We start from the raw sequence: 20013 nt of genomic DNA, 5'->3' as shown, positions 1-20013 counted from the left end.
ACTCTCACCATTTACATTCACAAAAACCCTGAAACAATAAATTCTAACATTTACAATATAGCAAAAAAAATAAACTCCCTTCCCACTAGTTCCCCACAACATTGCAGTTACCTTAAACAAGGTGTTAAGGGCTTAACATAATCAATCAAGGTCCCAGCCTGGTAGCCCTTGCTTCTTCCAACCTCATGAGTTCTGCAGCATTCTGCCTCTTTTCAGACTCCACCCCTTTCTGGGTCATCCCATTCTTACACAGGGGTTACACCAGCACTTAGAATCATAGAGAATCACAGAATCATAGAGTTGGAAGAGACCCCGAGGGCCATCAAATCCAACCTCCTGCAATGCAGGAACACAAAATCAGAGCACTCCTGACAGATGGCCACCCAGCCTCTCTTTAAAAACCTGCAAAGAAGGAGACTCCACCACACTCTGAGGCAGTGCATTCCACTGTCCAACAGCCAGAGGTGGGATCCAGCAGGTTCTCGCCAGTTCCCAAGAGTGGGTTACCCCCGAGAGGGGGTTGCTAATTGGGTCTGCTTTTCCGTTAGAAATTCCATTAGGTCCAAAAATCATAAAGTCCTGTTGTTTCCTATGTGGCTGGTTAGAGAAGGTAGAAAACAGGATAATTCTCCCTGTTGGGCTGTTTTAAAAACATGTTTTAGCAATATGGTAAAGTTCTTGTTTAAGGAAAGTCTCCTTCTTTTGATTTCTAGAAACAAAATGAAGTATTTGAAAGTATTAAGTATTTGACAGGCAGTCAATTAGAGGAGAAGTCGTTCTTTCTGTTGGCAGTAGATGATAGGACTTGCTAGAATGAGTTTAAATTATGGACAGAAAGATACCAGCTGGAAATTAGGAACTTTTTTTACAGTAAGAGTTTTTTACAGTAACAGAGAAATTATTAATGCCCCACCCCCGGAATTCCCAGCCACGCCCCATCGTGCCCCGCCAAGCCCCATTGGCACTAAGCCATTGTTTGACCACCATGGAAACCTGTTACTAAAATTTTTGGATCCCACCACTGCCAACAGCCCTTACTGTCAGGAAGATTTTCCTGATATTTAGGTGGAATCTCCTTTCCTTCCCCTTGAACCCATGACTCCGTGTCCTAGTCTCTGGAGCAGCAGAAAACAAGCTTGCTCCCTCACCAACATGGCATCCCTTCAAATATCTGAACATGGCTTTCATGTCACCTCTTAACCTTCTCTTCACCAAACTAAACATCCCCAGCTCCCTGAGTCTCTCTTCGTAGGGCATGGATTCCAGAGCTTTTACCATTTTGGTAGCCCTCCTCTGGACCCGTTCCAGTTTCTCAATGTCCTTCTTGAATCGTGGTGCCCAGAACTGTACTCAATATTCCAGGTGTTCCAATATTCCAATATTCTTGGTTGGGAAATTCATGGAGGTTTGGGGGTAGAGGCTGGGAACATCAGGACGCTCAGCAAAATTGCAATGCCATAGGGCTGTGGTGGCGAACCTTTGGCACTCCAGACGTTATGGACTACAATTCCCATCAGCCCCTGCCATATTGTTTTTATAGTTCGCCACCACTGCCATAGGGTCTACCCTCCGTAGCTTCTTTTGGGATTCTCTCCAGGGAAACTGATCTCTATAGTCCAGAGATTACTTTTAGTTCTAATTTAGATGGCTTTAAACAAAAGAAAAGTCCAAAGGGCTAGATCTAGCAGTGTTTATCAGCTGTAATATTTTCAATGGAGCCTGCATGTGTAAAGGTAGTATGCCTTCACCATCAACAACCTTTACGGGCATTGAGAAACAATAAATAGTTGTAAATGAGTAGATAAAAAGGCAAAATAAAATGGAGGAATAACTATGTAATCAATAAAGGAGGATAATATGGCTTTTAATATGGGTTAATTGCAGGACGCTGAATTTATATTGTCAAAGGCTTTCACGGCCGGAATCACTTGGGTGCGGTGTGGTTTCCGGGCTGTATGGCCGTGTTCTAGCAGCATTTTCTCCTGACATTTCGCCTGCATCTGTGGCTGGCATCTTCAGATCCTCTGAAGATGCCAGCCACAGATGCAGGCGATACGTCAGGAGAAAATGCTGCTAGAACATGGCCATACAGCCCAGAAACCACACAGCACCCAAATGAATTTATATTGTTTACTGTAATGCATTGAACGCTGATTTTAATGGGGTTCTTAGTATTTATGGTTTTGGAGTTTACTGGTTCGAATTCAGTGGTGGGATCCAAAAATTTTAGTAACAGGTTCCCATGGTGGTGGGATTCAAACTGTGGCGTAGCCCCAATGGGGCTGGGCGGGGCACGATGAGGCATGGCCAGGCATTCTGGGGGTGGGGCATTCCTGGGTGGGCCTGTGGCAAGGACGCAGACGCTGCGCCGGTCCTTGGGCGGGAAACGAATGCACGCAGGCGCAGGCTGCCACGCACGCCGGTGCACCTCCTGCTAGACTGCTTCAAGTTCTGCGCTCTACTGCTGAGAGGAGGGGCGTAACGAAGGCAAAAATCACGTGGCAAAATCACCCATTAGTAACCCCCTCTCGGCACACACAAATAATGAGTAACCGACTCTCGGGAACCTGTGAAAACCTGCTGGATCCCGAGAGTAGGTTCAATGCTCCATCTGTTTTGTTGTGAGTGTGTTGTGTTGTAGACCGCCCATTGCCCTTCGGAGGAAGAGCGGTATATCAATCTGATAATACATAAAATAAATAAATAAATAGGCATTAAAACGGAGACGAATCTGCTGGGCCAGCACCAAGAATTTTGCCACATCCGCCATCCTGTCGGGATTTCAGCTGCACAGCAAGAGATAAGTCTTCGCCTGATCGGAGACAGGACGACAGTTTGTGAGGATCAGTGAGGCATCTTCTAAGCAAAGAATACACTTTGCACAATAGTAGAATATGCGCGACCAACTCAGTTGACCTCTGGTAGCAAGGACATGTTCTTTTATTATGAGGGATTCGTAGAAATGTGCACGGTTATTCATTCCTTTTGTTTTGTCTTTCAGTCTAATTCACGGTTATTCATTCCTTTTGTTTTGTCTTTCAGGAGCTCAGACGGCTAGAGCGAGTGTGGAGGAAGTCTCGTGACGGAGCCGCGCGAACATCTTATAGGACGTTTATGAAGGCCTATGAGATGGCAACAAAAGAGGCGAAGAGGGCATTCTTCTCCTCTTCTCTTGCATCTGCTAGCTCTCGCCCAGCACAATTATTTCGTATTATTCGGTCACTCACCTCATTGTCTGAGGGCTCTACAAATCAACAATTGACTATCAGCTGTGAGGCATTTATGAGCTTTTTCACAGACAAAGTCGCGTCGCTCCGCCAGGACCTTCCCTCCACCTTAGAGACAATAAGTGAACTGGAGGCTCCCTTGCCGTCTTCTGGCCCTTTGTCTGCAGCTCCAGTTTTCCCTGCTCTCTCTGAAGTCAGCTGTCAACAGGGCCCTTGGCTGCTGTTAGACCTACTACCTGTCCCTTCTGGATCCGTGCCCCTCCTGGCTTATTAAAGCATGCCGGGCGGAGCTACTGACCCCACCTGTTGAATATCATCAGCGATAGCTCCCTTGGAGCAAGGAGTCTTTTCCGGATATGGGTTGAAGGAGGCAGTGGTCCGCCCACTCTTGAAAAGCAAGACCATCGTTAGATCCTGGTGATCTGGCCAATTACCGCACCCGTTTCGAATCTTTAAGTTTCTGGGGAAGGTAATTGGAGAGAGTGGTGTTGGAGCAGCTTCAGTGGTTTCCTGGAGGAACACATCGACGCTTCGATCCCTTCCAGTCCGGCTTCCGTGCTGGGCATGGGGCCGGAGAACTGTTCTTGCCGCCCGTCACAGACATGCTCGGTATGCAACTTGGACCAAGAGTGATCGGCTGGCTGCTGGTGTTGTTAGATCTCACCGCAGCGCTTCTGATGTGATGCGTATCACGATCTTTTGACCCACCGGGCCTGGTCAGTTTCTAAAAAAGTGCGAGGCACTGTCCTTCAGTGGATTGCCCTCGTTTCTCCGGGACCGGACCCAGCAAAAAAAATTAATAGTGCGGGGACTCCAGCCTCCCGAAAAGTGCTCCACTTCATTGTGGTGTTGTACCTCAGGGAGCGCTATTGTCCCCGCTGTTATTTAACATCTATATGCGAACCTCTTGCTCAGGTTGGTACGGAGCTTTGGGCTGACCTGTCATCAATATGCTGATGACACTCAGCTCATTCTGTTGATGGAGGGGGGAACAGTCATCGCCCCTGTGGCTCTCCAGCATTGTTTGGAGGCGGTCACTGGTTGGTTGAAGCAGAGCAGGGTTAAAACTGAATCCATCGAAGGCGGAGATCCTCTGGCTGGGCCGGGGGGGAGGGTTGAGGGATTTCCAGCGCCCGGTGTGGGAGGGCTGCTACATTGGCACCAGCCTCCTCGATCCCTAAACACAGGGGTTCAAATTCACCTGGATTCGATGCTCTTTCAATGAGCAACCCAGGTGGCCCATAACCCGGGTTGCGCTTTTCATCTCCGGCAGGCCGGACGGCTGGCCCTTCCTCTCCCAAACGGATCTGGCTACTGTGATCCATGCAACGGTCACCTTTCCAGACTAGACTATTGCCCAACTTCGGCTTCACGCAGGCCTTCCCTTGCGCCTGATTCGGAAATTAAAACTGGTCCAGAATGCGGCGGCCCGCCTGCTCACAGGAGGTGCCGCTAGAGATCATATTTCACCTGTGTTGCTTGCCGCCTGCACTGGTTACCCGGTTGAATTCCCAAATCTATTTCGGCAAGGTGCTGGTATTGGACCTTTCAAGGCCTAGCGCTGCCTGGGACCTCCGTACCTACAGGGACCAGTCTTGCCCCATATGTCTTCCAAATGCGACTCCTCAAGTGCGTTCAGCAGAGGCCAATTACTGGTGATCCCGGCCCCTCACAGACGCATGGCTGGCCTCCACACACTCGGGTTGGCAGAGCCTTTACAGCTCTGGCCCCTGCCTGGTGGAACACTCTACCTCCAGCTATCGCGAGGGCCCTGCTGGATCTTAATGAAGATTTCCGCCAGGGGGCCACCTGCAAGCACAGAGAAACTGTTCCACGAGACCTTTGGGGAGTCCAGTCGCTGATGCCCCTATAACATCTGTGTATGGACCCTGCTGTCTCACTTCTTTCTCTCTCTTCCCCCTCTTCCGTTTAGGGGATGTTTTAATAATAGGACACCATCGATATATCTGATGTTAGAACGCATGCATTTTAATGGGTTGGTTTTAAGTATATAGAACCGTTATTTAATGATTATTGATTTTATTGTGCTCTATCTATCTGTTTGTTCACCGCCCTGAGCCCTTCGGGGGAGGGCGGTTTAGAAATATAATAAATAATAATAATAATAATAATAATAATAATAATAATAATAATAATAATAATAATAATAATAATAATAATAATAATAATAATAATAATAATAATAATAATAATAATAATTGTTTCTCAATGCCAATAAAGGTTGATGGAGGTGAGGTAGTATACCTCAATAACAGATGCTAGGGACAGCAACAGTATCTTCGAGACCGCATCACCTCATATGTCCCCACACGGCCTCTCCGTTCGGCTGAGGCCAATCTACTGGTGGTCCCTGGCCCCTCAATGATGCGGCTGGCCTCCACGCGGGCCAGGGCCTTTACGGCTCTGGCCCCGGCCTGGTGGAACACCCTCCCAGCAACTGTCCGGGCCCTGCGGGACCTTGGCGAGTTCCGCAGGGCCTGTAAGACCGAGTTGTTCCGCCGGGCCTTTGGAGGGACCAGCCGCTGAAGGTGCCCCCCCTTTTTCTGGCTCTTAACATCTGGGCCCTCTTTTCTCTAATGGGACTCGCCGTACCCTCCCTCATGGGAAGAATTTAAAATTGGGGTTGTTGGACAACTCTCCTTATTTTTACTGCTGTTTTTAAAGGTTTTAGTAACTATATTTATAAGTGTATATATGCATTGTACTGAGATTTTATGTTGTACACCGCCCGGAGCCCCTTGGGAATGGGGCGGTATAGAAGTCTAAATAATAAATAAAGAAACAAACAAACAAATAAACATGGAGCTCTGGATATATGCCCCTACATGAACTTCCCAGAACCATTTAACTTTGGAAACGGAATGCTGAGTTCCAGGGACATTTGGTCCAATCCAGGAAAATGTAGAGTTCCCCCTACCACTTTCAGCAAGATTTGTGAGGCTTCAGTTTCTAGTTTTTTTTTTAATGTGCATTTAACACTGTTCTGACAAGAGTTCAAAAACAACATTTTTAAAATAAAATCTGATTGTTCCTAGTACCATTACAATCTTCTGAGGGCACAGAGTGCCGAACCTCAGTTACAGAGGCTGATAAAAGTAACAGGTTTTCCAACTAAATGGGGTTTTTCCCCCTGAAGTATCTGAATCACATGTGAACATAAGATATTTGAATCACATGAGTTGTTTTCACATGAAATAGTAAATCATCCCATATTTGACTTCTTCTGGGGCGTCTCTGCTATATTAAAAACCTCAGTTTCTAAGCAAGACAATGTGCTTCTCTTAACCATTAGAACATAAGAACATAAGATATTTGATATTTCTTAAGCCTGCTGGATCAGATCAGAGTCCATCTAGTCCAGCACTCTGCTACTCGCAGTGGCCCACCAGGTGCCTTTGGGAGCTCACAGGCAGGATGTGAAAGCAATGGCCTTCTGCTGCTGCTGCTCCCGAGCACCTGGTCTGCTAAGGCATTTGCAATCTCAGATCAAGGAGGATCAAGATTGGTAGCCAAAGATCGACTTCTCCTCCATAAATCTGTCCAAGCCCCTTTTAAAGCTATCCAGGTTAGTGGCCATCACCCCCTCCTGTGGCAGCATATTCCAAACACCAATCACACTTTGCGTGAAGAAATGTTTCCTTTTATTAGTCCTAATTCTTCCACCCAGGATTTTCAATGTATGCCCCCTGGTTCTAGTATTGTGAGAAAGAGAGAAACATTTCTCTCTTGTCAACATTTTCTACCCCATGCATAACCATTAGGACTTATCTGCTATTTAAACCACTTAGAGATGATAAGAGAGAGAAAGAAAGAGAAACATTAAAAATCACCCAAAAACACCCATGGTTTAAGCAAATGGAAACGAGGATTATGTGTTACATAATTATACCAAAGATGACAAGATTGCTACCTTGGGGGAAAGTGGGGAAATGCCTGAAGATGATTTTTATGTACTTTAAGGTGATTTAATGCTTGTTTAACATTGTTCTGAAACATCTGTGCTAAGAACAGTACGTGCCAAATTTTTCCACTTAAATTTACCAGATAGCTTTGCAATATATTGTTCTTGGCAGCCGGGTGGGCAGGGGGAGAGTAATATATGTGGAGAGCAAAGCACGTTGCTGTTATTTTGGATTCTTTTGGAGATGGGTAGATGGAACTAAATGTATTCCCCCCCATCATTTTCCAGATGCTGCTGCTGGAGTTTTAGCCCCAAGCTGGAAAGAAGGGTGGGATTTTCCATGTGTCCCCCTCCCAAAAAATCCAACTTTAAAGGAAAATGTTCCCGTTGTTTTCAGTACTCAAGTCAAGTCGAATTTTACTTGTGTGTAGCCAAAAGCCACTGCAAAACAAATGCAGTAAGAACAACGAAATGTTAAAAGTAAAAGTAAGCCAATAAAATGAGCATTTCACTAAATGTTAAAACAAAACAAATTACAAATTAACTACAACATTGACACTAATCAGTTATGTAGTCTTGCTCTCTTTGGCTCCTTCCGCACATGCAGAATAATGCACTTTCAAACTGCTTTTAGTGCTCTTTGAAGCTGTGCGGAATGGCAAAATCCACTTGCAAACAGTTGTGAAAGTGGTTTGAAAATGCATTATTTTGCGTGTGCGGAAGGGGCCATAGAGATCTCACTGACCCTTTATTATTTTTGCAGAACAAGCAAAAACACTCTATAAGTAACATAAGAATCAGCATGTGATAGTAAAAATATAATCTTTTCAAGGCTGGGTTGCCAATTGCCAATTTAGACATCCCACTAACCCATCAAGAAATTTGTCCAAATTCAGATTGATTTGGGGTTGACTGCCCCCACTGTGGGACCAGGAGATCTGGAATTATGACTAACCTTCAGAATACAGAGGCCAGCCCCCCCCCCCACCCCGGAGAGAATGGCTGCTTTGGAGGCTGAACTCTATAGCATTAGAAGAAGAAGAAGAAGAAGAAGAAGAAGAAGAAGAAGAAGAAGAAGAAGAAGAAGAAGAAGAAGAAGAAGAAGAAAAAGAAAAAGAAAAAAAAGAAGAAGAAGAAAAAGAAAAAGGGGGGGGGGGGGGGGGGGGGAGGGGGAGGTGGAGGAGGAGGAGGAGGGAGGAGGAGGAGTTTGGATTTATATCCCCCCTTTCTCTCCTGCAGGAGACTCAAAGGGGCTGACAATCTCCTTGCCCTTCCCCCCTCACAACAAACACCCTGTGAGGTAGGTGGGGCTGAGAGAGCTCCAAGAAGCTGTGACTAGCCCAAGGTCACCCAGCTGGCGTGTGTGGGAGTGCACAGGCTAATCTGAATTCCCCAGATAAGCCTCCACAGCTCAGGCGGCAGAGCGGAGAATCAAACCCGGTTCCTCCAGATTAGATACATGAGCTCTTAACCTCCTACACCACTGCTGCTCCCTGATAACCTGATGAGGTCCTCCAAAACATGACCTCCCTGATCTTTACCCTTAAAAAATCCATGAAATTCTCCACCTGAAGTTGGCAACCCTAGTTTGAGCCTCTTTCTGCCTAAACCCTACCACATCTGCCAACAACAATCAGAGTTATATTAATGTAGTCCACCTCCAGATCAGATGACTCACACCTTGTGCAGAACACCAAATCAAATGTATGCCCAGCTGTATGTGTGGGATCAGCTATTACCTGAGATGGCCCTACGGTTGTCATGGCGGCCATTAAAATATGAGCTATACCAGACAATATTGATATCGAAATAACCTAGAAATATCAGCCTGGGAATCTCCAGTGGTCAAGAAAGGAAACAACTGGGCTGTTGGTTGGGTGAGACACCAACAGATTGGGATAGACCAGTGATGGCGAACCTGTGGCACGGGTGCCAGAGGTGGCACTTAGAGCCCGCTCTGTGTGCACGTGTGCACAGAGTTTGTTGTGGGGGGGAATTGCCCCCACACACATCTAGACTGGCCTAGGCCACTGGGCACGATGTGTAGGTAACCCTGTTAAGTGCTGTTAAACCCCGCTGATTTTCATGGGAAGAACTAAAGCACAATCCTTTACATGGGAGTAAGCTCAGTTGCTGGCAATGGGGCTTGCTTCTAAATCCTCCTAGGGTCGTGATCCATCCATTTGAAGTGTTGCACGGTTGCTTCAAAGCAAAGCCACTGACTACCACCAAGCTTACTCCCTTGGAGCCAACCATTTTTTTCTAAACAAAAACCTCAGTATTCAGGTTAAATTGCCGTGTTGGCACTTTGCAATAAATAAGTGGGTTTTGGGTTGCAATTTGGGCACCCGGTCTCAAAAAAGGTTCACCATCACTGGGATAGACCCTTGTCTATGTTGAGATCCCAGCACCAAATACAAATTCTCCAAGTTTAGATACTGTTGAGCAGGGCATCTTGGAAGGAACTAGTTATTGAGACAGACCAAGGCAACTTCTCCACCCCAACCTATGAGCATAGCCTGCAATGGAGGGCTTTTTGGCAGAAGCGAGCCTTTCTTTGTATTCTGCCTCCCTGCACTACCGAGAATCATAGAGAAGCCCTCTTGGAGACAGCAGGGCGGCACCAAAGCAGTGCTGTGTCCTACCACCGGGGGCTCTGGATTGGGCTTCCTGATCCTGGTCTCCACACTTCTGTTCTTTACCCTCAGCACAATATCATATCAGCCCACAACGGCAGCCGCTATGAGTTCATGTTCCTGAACAAAACCCCAAGAACATTCCAGAGGTACAAGATAGATGAGGAAGACAAGAGAGCCAGCGTAGTGTAGTGGTTAAGAGCAGGTGGATTCTAATCTGGAGAACCGGGTTTGATTCCCCACTCCTCCACCTGAGTGGCAGAGGCTTATCTGGTGAACCAGATGTGTTTCCACACTCCTACATTCCTTCTGGGTGACCATGGGCTAGTCACAGTTCTCTCTGTACTCTCTCAGCCCCACCTACCTCAGAAGGTGTCTGTTGTAGGGAGAGGAAGGGGAAGGAGCTTGTAGGCCACCTTGAGTCTCCTTACAGGAGAGAAAGATGGGATATAAACCCAAACTCTTCTTCTTCTTCTCTATTCCATGAAGTTCAAAATCAAACTCGTACGGAAGTTTCTATCGAGCCCCGCTACCAGCCTGCACTAAGGGGCTGCGTGAGGAGGGAGAAAAAGAGATTTCAGCGAAAATGCAGCTAGCGGTCCTGTTTCTGGCTAGCTAAAAACTGATGTCACCCCAACCAGGAGAAATATGAGTTTTTCTGTTGAAAGAGACAGGCTGAGATGAAAAACGGCCTCCACTGATAGATTTTTTGATTGCTCTGAGCCCCCTCTCCGCCCTCCCATCCCCCCCCTCCAATACATAGATTACTCCTATTTTATTACTTCGGCTCGGTCTCCTCCGCTAGAGACTTCACGGCTATCATTTACAGAAATGATGGGATATTTAATTTCCGGCCCGAGCTTCTTTTGACATACTTCTTCCTTTTTCAAAAAAAAAAATGCAGCAGCCGTAATCTCTACCATCAACTGTTGTCTAAAAGTGCCTTTGCGGCAACCTGGGCTGAGTGCATGCACCCCTGCTGGAAGATCGATAGCCCATATGCAAGAGTACTCATGATAGCCCATATGCAAGAGTACTCACGGCAAACTTCTGTGGCAGTCTCTCTCCCTTTCTCTGCGTCCATTGCAGCCCTCACAGTGTTTCATGCTGCCCGTCTTTTTTGAACAACAGGCAATACTTAGAACATAAGAACTAGCCTGCTGGATCAGACCAGAGTCCATCTAGTCCAGCACTCTGCTCCTCGCAGTGGCCCACCAGGTGCCTTTGGGAGCTCACCTGCAGGAGGTGAAAGCAATGGCCTTCTGCTGCTGCTGCTGCTGCTCCCGAGCACCTGGTCTGCTAAGGCATTTGCAATCTGAAACCAAGGAGGATCAAGATTGGTAGCCAGAGATTGACTTCTCCTCCATAAAGCCCTTTTTAAAGCTATCCAGGTGAGTGGCCATCACCCCCTCCTGTCGCCGCATATTCCAAACACACCAAATCCCGTAATGCGTAAGGAAGAAGTGTTTCCTTTTATTAGTCCTAATTCTTCCCCCAGCATTTTCAATGGATGCCCCCTGGTTCTAGTATTGTGAGAAAGAGAGAAAAAATTTCTCTCTGTCGACATTTTCTACCCCATGCATAATTTTATAGACTTCAATCATATCCCCCCTCAGCCGTCTCCTCTCCAAACTAAAGAGTCCCAAACGCTGCAGCCTCTCCTCATAAGGAAGGTGCTCCAATCCTTCAATCATCCTCGTTGCCCTTCCCCGCACTTTTTCTATCTCTTCGATAGAGATAGATACTTCTGCACAGAATTTTGATTCGAGGCTCCACGCTTACTGCCAGTTTTTCACACACATCTTTTTTTTTGCAAAGGCTCGACTTTCTGCTCTTTTGCATGTATTTCAACACCATTTTGCCCTAACCGTCTGGCCCCACCCACTTTTTAAAAACACAGGACAGGTGTTAGGAAAGGTGTCAGCAGATGCCATGATGCCCACATGTTACCTGAATTGGGGGGGATCTGTAAATGGGGGGGGAAATAGCTAGGAACAGACCTTGTAATGCAAGAGGCACAGGTTGCGAGATCTTCTACCAGCGTTTACAAAGGTCTTTCTCCGTAGAAAGCTGCAGGAGACCAGAATTAGAAGTTTTAACCATTTTACTGTCAAGTAAAATAATGAATGCCGCACACCACCAAGTGGCAAATACACATAGAGAATTGTAAATGTTTAGGATTTAGAAAGACAAGAGGGATAGTTTTGGAATGGTGTACGTCTGTGCAGGAAGGGTGACAATTACCTGGTCCAGAAGATAAAAAAGGTCTGAGAAGGGAGAGTCCAATGCCTGCGCCCAAGAGGAGAGGGGCAGAGTGCTGGGCATGGCGTAATTGAACCACACTGGGTTCAGAAAACACTGGGCACACAGTGCAACCGAACCCAAGGCAGCTCAGAATACACTTGGCAAGGGACTACCGAGTTTGGGCAGGCTAAATATATGAAACTAGCATGCCCGACCACGCATTGATGTGGCTGAGTCTGGTGAAGTGGAAAAGGAAGAAAAGGGGAAGTGAACGGTTTGAACATGTGTCATTGCACAATGATTGCAAGCGAGGGGAGAGGCAAGGGGCCCCTCGCTCCCCTCCCTCTCTCCCGTTCCCTTGCATGGCAACCCGGCCGGTCCCTCCCTAATGTTCCCCTTCCTCTGCTAGGGTGGGTGGGCCATGTCCAGGCGGGCTGGTTCTGTCCCTTTCACTCCCTTCCCTTGCAGGCGAATTATCTAGCGTAAAAAAACGCTGGGAGGCATGAGCTACGTTGTGTTGCAATTTCAGATCATTAGGTCTAGCAAACCCCTGGACCCTCCCTCACCTTCCCCTTCCTCTGCTAGGGTGGGTGGGCCATGTGCAGATTTATTTTATTTATTTATTATTTAAACTTTTATACCGCCCCATCCCCGAGGGGCTCTGGGCGGTGTACAACATAAAACATAGAATAAATAAATTATTAAAACCTTTAAAACAGCGATAACAATGACAATAATAATAATAGTAATAATAGAATAATAGAGGCGTCCGATCAACCCCACTTTTAAAATTCTCCCCAGGAAAGAGGGGGAGGAGGGCGGCAAGTCACATTGGATAGTAGACCCAGATGAAAGGGCCAGCTGGGGGCACCATATCAGCGGCTGGTCTCTCCAAAGGCCCGGCGGAACAGCTCCGTTTTACAGGCCCTGCGGAACTCATTAAGGTCCCGCAGGGCCCGAACAGCCGGAGGAAGGGTGTTCCACCAGGCCGGGGCCAGAGCTGTAAAGGCCCTGGCCCGCGTGGAGGCCAGCCGCATCATCGAGGGGCCAGGGACCACTAATAAATTGGCCTCTACTGAGCGAAGAGGCCGTGCAGGGACATATGGGGTGATGCGGTCCCGGAGATACGAGGGTCCCAGGCCGCGTAAGGCCTTGAAGGTCAACACCAGTACCTTGAAGATGGCCTGCCCCATCCCTTTCACTCCATAAGGCAGTGGTTTTCAAGGAAGGCATGGTTGTTTCCCTTGTATCAGAGGGTGTTGCTTTGATGGCCAGCAGATGGCGCTGTTGCGGAACAGAACTGTTGTTCCAACTGTCACAAGTGTGGCATGTACACAATAACTGGCACAGTTGTGACATGTACACAACAGGAGGTGTGGAAACAGCATGAAAACCTGGCCGCACGTGAATGCGACATTGTGTGAAAATTTCAAAGCAATCGGTCCAGTAGTTTGGGAGATTACCTGTCAGCAGAAAAACGAACTGTTAGATTTTTATATATATAGACTAGCGGGCCCAGCCACACGTTGCTGTGGCTGAGTCTGGTGAAGTGGAAAAGAAAGAAAAGGGCAAGTGAATGGTTCGAACATGTGTCATTGCACAATGATTGCAAAGGAGGGGAGTGGCAAGGGGCCACTCGCTCCCCTCCCTCTCTACGGTTCCCTTGCATGGCAACCCAGCCAGTCCCTCCCTAATGTTCCCCTTCCTCTGCTAGGGTGGGTGGGCCATGTGCAGGTGGCTGGTCTAGTCCCTTTCACTCACTTCCCTTGCAGGCGAATTATCTAGCGTAAAACATGCTGGGAGGCATGAGCTATGTTGTGTTCAAATTTCAGAGCGTTTGGTCTAGCAAACCCCTGGACCCTCCCTCACCTTCCCCTTCCTCCACTAGGGTGGGTGGGCCATGTGCAGATGGCCCGCCCCATCCCTTTCACTCCATAAGGCAGTGGTTTTCAAGGAAGGCATGGTTGGTTCCCTTGTATCGGTGTTGCTTTGATGGCCAGTAGATGGCACTGTTGCGGAACAGAACTGTGGTCCCAACTGTCACATGTGTGGCATGTACACAATAACTGGCACAGTTGTGACATGTACACAACAGGAGGTGTGGAAACAGCATGAAAACCTGGCTGCACATGAATGCGACATTGTGTGAAAATTTCAAAGCAATCGGTCCAGTAGTTTGGGTGATTACCTGTCAGCAGAAAAACGAACTGTTAGATTTTATATATATATAGATTTTGATACTCTTGCTATGTTAAGAGAGTCAATCTTCCTACACAATGAAGAGTTTCTCTTCTCAAGAGAGAACAATGCAGTGGACAATGTCTTGATGAGTCAAAGCCAGACTCAGGATATGGCATCCATCTTAGCTTGTACTGTCCATGACACCTCTAGAAAGGATGGGTACTACACTGTCCGAGAAACAGCTGTCCCTGTCATACCACAGGATTATCTGGTAACACACAAGCACCATATAAGGGACCCCTGGAAGTGGGAGTAGCCAAAAAGCCAGTAACCAAACTGTCCGCAGCATATCCAGCCCAGTCAAATGGTGCATTCTCAGGCTACATTTGCACCAGCATGTTTCCCTGGGTATTTCTCATGTGATTAAGGCAGGCATCTTCAATGACGTTGCTTGTTCCCACTCCTCAGGGGTGGGGTGAAAGATTTCTGCCCAGAATAACAGATTGCCAAGATGGAAGGCACACAACAGCTCAGAGATCTTTATATCAAGAAGTGGCACAGGATTTGTGGGTGTGCAGTTCTGGATTTATATCCCCTTACGGTAAATTCACCTTATATTTCATGCTAAAGGTTTGTGGGATGTTAACTTCGGAAGTTCCTAGTCTCACTGGATGGCTGGCAGGAAACAGGAAGTCCCTCTTAAGCACAGAGAGTGCATAAAAGATGCACTGCATAGTTCAAATTCAAATTTTAATATGGTCATACAACAATAAAAGCCATACATTACGACTAAAAGTATCAATAAAAACCATGCGTTGCTAATAAAAGTATTATGTAACACTGGTGCGGTTTCATTTTAAGACATTTGATCAGTTAAAATAGGATTAACATTTTGATTAGATATACAAGAAATAGGCTAAAGGGTCTTTCATGCAACTCGTCTGAAGTTACACAGCATATTTCAAGGCAACAACATGCAGCAGGCAAATTGACTACATATGCAATCACTAGTTAAAGCAAAGGGTTGTATGTCTCATTATTTACTCTATATGATTAATTTTAGATTAAGACGTGCTATAATGTATTTTAATGAATTTTAATGTTTTATTGTTATATTGTAATTATGAGACCTTATATTGTATTTGTTTTATGTCTCATTGTACACCGCCCAGAGCCCTTTGGGGGTTGGGCGGTTTATTAAGTCTAATAAAATAATAATAATAATAAATAATAATTCTCTTTAGCAAGATTCAATATTTTGCCGCCTTACTCGAGGATCGATTCCAAAAAATACCAAAGACTGAAAGATTATGCCCTCGCAACAGCATACAAGTAGAAACACTAGAGCATATCATGTTTCACTGTCCAAATAGGGAATACTTAAGGTATAAGTATCGACCATTGGTTACATCTTTTAATGTAGTTATGACAAATGATCAAAGGATAAAGTATTTCCTGGATGGATCAAATCAGGATTTTTCTGAATTAGTTGCCAAGTTTCTGTTGGATATAATTGGTACATCTGTTAAGGGAGATTTTTATATTAAATGATGGTTATTTGAACTGTAACTATGTTATTCTGGTTGTAAAATGTTTCTGGTTACAAAATGTTTTACTGTATGATGCCAATAAAGGCTTTGTGTGTGTGACTACATATGACAGCCACAATCATATATCAGCCATACCTCACGTCAAAGATTGCCCAGTGGCCCCTGCCAATGGTGGGTGGTGGGTGGGTGACGGAGGTGGAGAGATAGGGTTTCCAGATCCAGATTGGGAAACTCCTAGAGGCCTAGGCATGGAACCCAAGGAAGACAGGGACCTCAGTGGGTAAAATTCCACAGAGCCTCTCTCCAAAGCATCCATCTACTCCAGAGGAATTCACCTTTGTAGTCTAGACATGAGCTAATATTCCAGGGCATCCCGAGATACCACATAGTGGCTAGAATCTCAACTCGGATCTGGTAGCTTCTTCACTACACACTATGTTCACTAATCAGAGAATCATAGGCCGTTTCTGCATGGCCTGATTGGGGTTGGGTCGGCGTACATGACGCCAACCCCTCTGGGACAGTATGCACGAATGGTCCCAGAAACAACCGGGAAGACGGCGCCGCGGAGCGCCGTCGCCTGGTCGACCTGCCGTTTCTGTGGCCGTCCGGCACATCGCCGAGGCCTGGGGACACGCCCCCTGCCCTGCGTGACTGCTCCGGCATCGCAGGGCAGGGGGGCGTGTCCCCAGGCCTCGGCGACGCACCAGACGGCCACAGAAATGGTACATGCACAGTGGAAAGGGGGAGGGAGGGCGCCTTCGAGCCGGTGCCGTTCGCATGGCAGCGGCTTGAAGCCGCCATTTCCCGAAAACCTCGCTGGGGAAGCGAGGTCGGAAAACCGCAGCTTCGCGCAGCTCGGGCGGAGCGAGGGCGGCGTGACTGCAAAGCAGCTGCGCCCCCTGTGCGAACGGCTCCCTGGGGAAGGCGTTTTTGCCATCCCCAGGGCACCGTATTTGGCTCGTGCGGAAGGGGCCCTAGAGTTGGAAAAGAACACAAGGGCCATCAAGTCCATCCCGTCATGCAGGAAGTCACAAACAAAGCACACCTGTCTAGATCCAGGTCAGAATTCAGTTCCCTTGAAGAAAATAGCTGCTTTGCAAGGCAGACTCGATGACATTTTCCTGCGTTACCAGCTCTGGGTTGGGAAATGCTGGGAGATTTTGGGGTTGAAGCCTGAGGAAAGAAGGGTTGGTGAGGGGAAGAACTTCAATGGAATACAATGCTGAAGACTCCACCTTCCAAAATGGCCATTTTCTCTGCCTCTGTCACCTGGAGAACAGTGTAATGCCAGCAGATCTTCAGACACTACGTGGAGGTCAGGACCACTACATTATACCTAATCTGTTACATCAGTGGATCCTGCCGCTCCCCTCCCCTTTCTGGTTTTTAGGGGATTGATAGAGGACGCCATCTATTATGTTGATTTTAGTATGCTGCGTTTTAATGAGGTGGGGTATTTTATTTATATAGAGCCAATTTAATTAATATTTACCGGATTTTAGTTTTGGTTATGTGCTCTATTTTGTTTTGTTGTTCACCGCCCTGAGCCCTCCGGGGGAGGGCGGTATATAAGTTCAACCAATAAATAAATAAATAAATAAATAAAGTTCCCTCTTCTCTCCAAACCTTGCTTTCCCCAGTTTCCACCACCAAATATTAAGGAGTTTCCCAACCCAGAATTGGCTACCCTAGCAAGTGTAACAGATAAACAACCCAGAATTGGCTACCCTAGCAAGTGTAACAGATAAACAACCCAGAATTGGCTACCCTAGCAAGTGTAACAGATAAACAACCCAGAATTGGCTACCCTAGCAAGTGTAACATATAAACAACCCAGAATTGGCTACCCTAGCAAGTGTAACAGATAAACAACCCTGAATTGGCTACCTAGCAAGTGTAACAGATAAACAACCCAGAATTGGCTACCCTAGCAAGTGTAACAGATAAACAACCCAGAATTGGCTACCCTAACAAGTGTAACAGATAAAATATAAAGAACAAGAAAACAAAGGAAGTTTGCTGATTCCTAGATTAGTGATGGTATGATTGTGGGCTAAGAAAAAGACATTTCTTGAAAGATGACGGAACCTAAAAGTTGTTACATCTAAATGCTTAATTATTATGAAGAACCACCGCACTTCCCTTAGAGCTGAATTTGGTCAACATCCGATGAATACTTTTTTCCCCCTTTCTAAAGTACATTCATCAATCAAAAGAAGTTGCTCGCCATTTTTCTCAGAGTTGATTTCCCAGAACCTCACACATGTAATTTTAATGTCACCATTCTCTTAACTCTGAGTGCTTGTCAGCTGGGGAGATCAGTGTGGTTACTCACACTTTGGGAGGGGGGGAGCTGAAATCTCAAGGGACTCCCCAGGCTGACAGCAAAATAACAGTTTGTAAATGCTCAGGTAAAGAGAGGGGAGCTCAGAATGCAGCGATGAACACTGAGCATCTTTTGTGAGTCACAGAAGATCCAGGAAGCTGACTCGAAGGACATAGCTAGTTAGCTATTAGAAGAGGAGAAGAGTTTGGATTTATACCCCACTTTCTCTCCCATCAGGAGTCTCAACGCAGCTTACAAACTCCTTTTCCCTTCCTCTCCCCACAACCAACACCTTGTGAGGCAGGTGGGACTGAGAGAGTTCTGAGAGAACTGTGACCAGCCCAAGGTCACCCAGCAGGAATGCAGGAGTGTGGAAACACATCTGGTTCACCCAGATAAGCAAATGCTGTGAGCGCCCAGTTGAAGGTGAACCTGATGCCCACAGCATTTGCCCCTCCCAAGCAAACTTGAGCAAATTTGGCTGGTTGCTTTCAGGAGATTCACACTAGTTTCCCTACAGGAAATAAGTGCCCCTACCTAGAGCAAGGCCTCCACCAGAGTGCCTCCCATTGAAACCTCTACTACAGAGCCATCTGGGCATAACAGCAAGCTCCACTGAAGTTTATGGTGGGAAAAGTAATTTTTCCCACCATAGAACTTGCTGAAGAGCCTGGCAGATTCTGAGGGATTTCTGAGTGTGTAAGCACTGGCTGCACATTTTTGAAGATAGAGGCAGTGGGGGGATCCAAAAATTTTAGTAACAGGTTCCCATGGTGGTGGGAATCAAACAGTGGCGTAGCGCCAATGGGGCTGGGCGGGGTACAATGGGGCGTTGGCGGGCATTCCGGGGGCGGGGCATTAATAATTTCTCTGTTACTGTAAAAAACTCTTACTGTAATAAAAAAGTTCCTAATTTCCAGCTGGTATCATTCTGTCCATAATTTAAACTCATTATAGCAAGTCCTATCGTCTACTGCCAACAGAAACAACTACTTCTCCTCTAATTGACTGCCTGTCAAATACTTAATACTTTCAAATACTTAATTTTGTTTCTAGAAATCAAAAGAAGGATACTTTCCTTAAACAAGGAACTTTACCATATTACTAAAACATGTTTTTAAAACAGCCCAACAGGGAGAATTATCCCGTTTTCTACCTTCACTAACCAGCCACAAAAGAAACAACAGGATTTTTGGACCTAATAGAATTTCTAACGGAAAAGCAGACCCAATGAGTAACCCCCTCTCGGCACACACAAATAATTAGTAACCCACTCTCGGGAACTGGTGAGAACCTGCTGGATCCCACCTCTGGATAGAGGCACCAAATTTTCAAGTAATAGCATCCATGCTTGGTGAACTTTGCTTCTGGAGGTGGGGAGGCATGGGTTGAGAGAGTTCTGAGAGAACTCAGCCAGCAGGCTTCACGTGCAGGAGCAGGGAAACAAAATAAGCCTTTTGGGGGCCCATAAAATTGAACCCCCTGAAGCAAAGTCCACCAAGCCTGGATGCTATTACCAGGAGGGCCTCCTGGAACCACCTTGAAAGTCTGGTGCCTCTATCTTAAAAAATGTGCAGCCTGCTTACACACTCAGAAATTCCCCATAGGCTACAATGGAGCCAAGGCACTGCAGAACAGATAATCTTGGGGAAATTTCTTGGGGTGCCTGTCATGGCTGAATTTTTAAAGCTAGTGACACCATAATTTCAGGGTATCACCCTGAGACTGTTCTGATGATATCACTCGGGTTTGGTGAAGTTAGATTCAGGGGGGCCAAAGTTATGGACCCTCAAAAGGGCCCCATCTCCTGTTAGCTCCCATTGGAAACATTGGGGTGTGTGGCACCCCCTTTTGGGGGTCCGTAACTTTGGCCTCCCTGAACCAAACTTCACCAAACTCTGGTAATATCATCTGGATAGTCTCA

The sequence above is a fragment of the Sphaerodactylus townsendi genome, linkage group LG09 (assembly GCF_021028975.2).
Source record: "Sphaerodactylus townsendi isolate TG3544 linkage group LG09, MPM_Stown_v2.3, whole genome shotgun sequence".
NCBI lineage: Eukaryota > Metazoa > Chordata > Lepidosauria > Squamata > Sphaerodactylidae > Sphaerodactylus > Sphaerodactylus townsendi.
The sequence above is the reverse complement of the archived record's forward strand: the minus strand, read 5'-3'. Positions refer to the sequence as shown.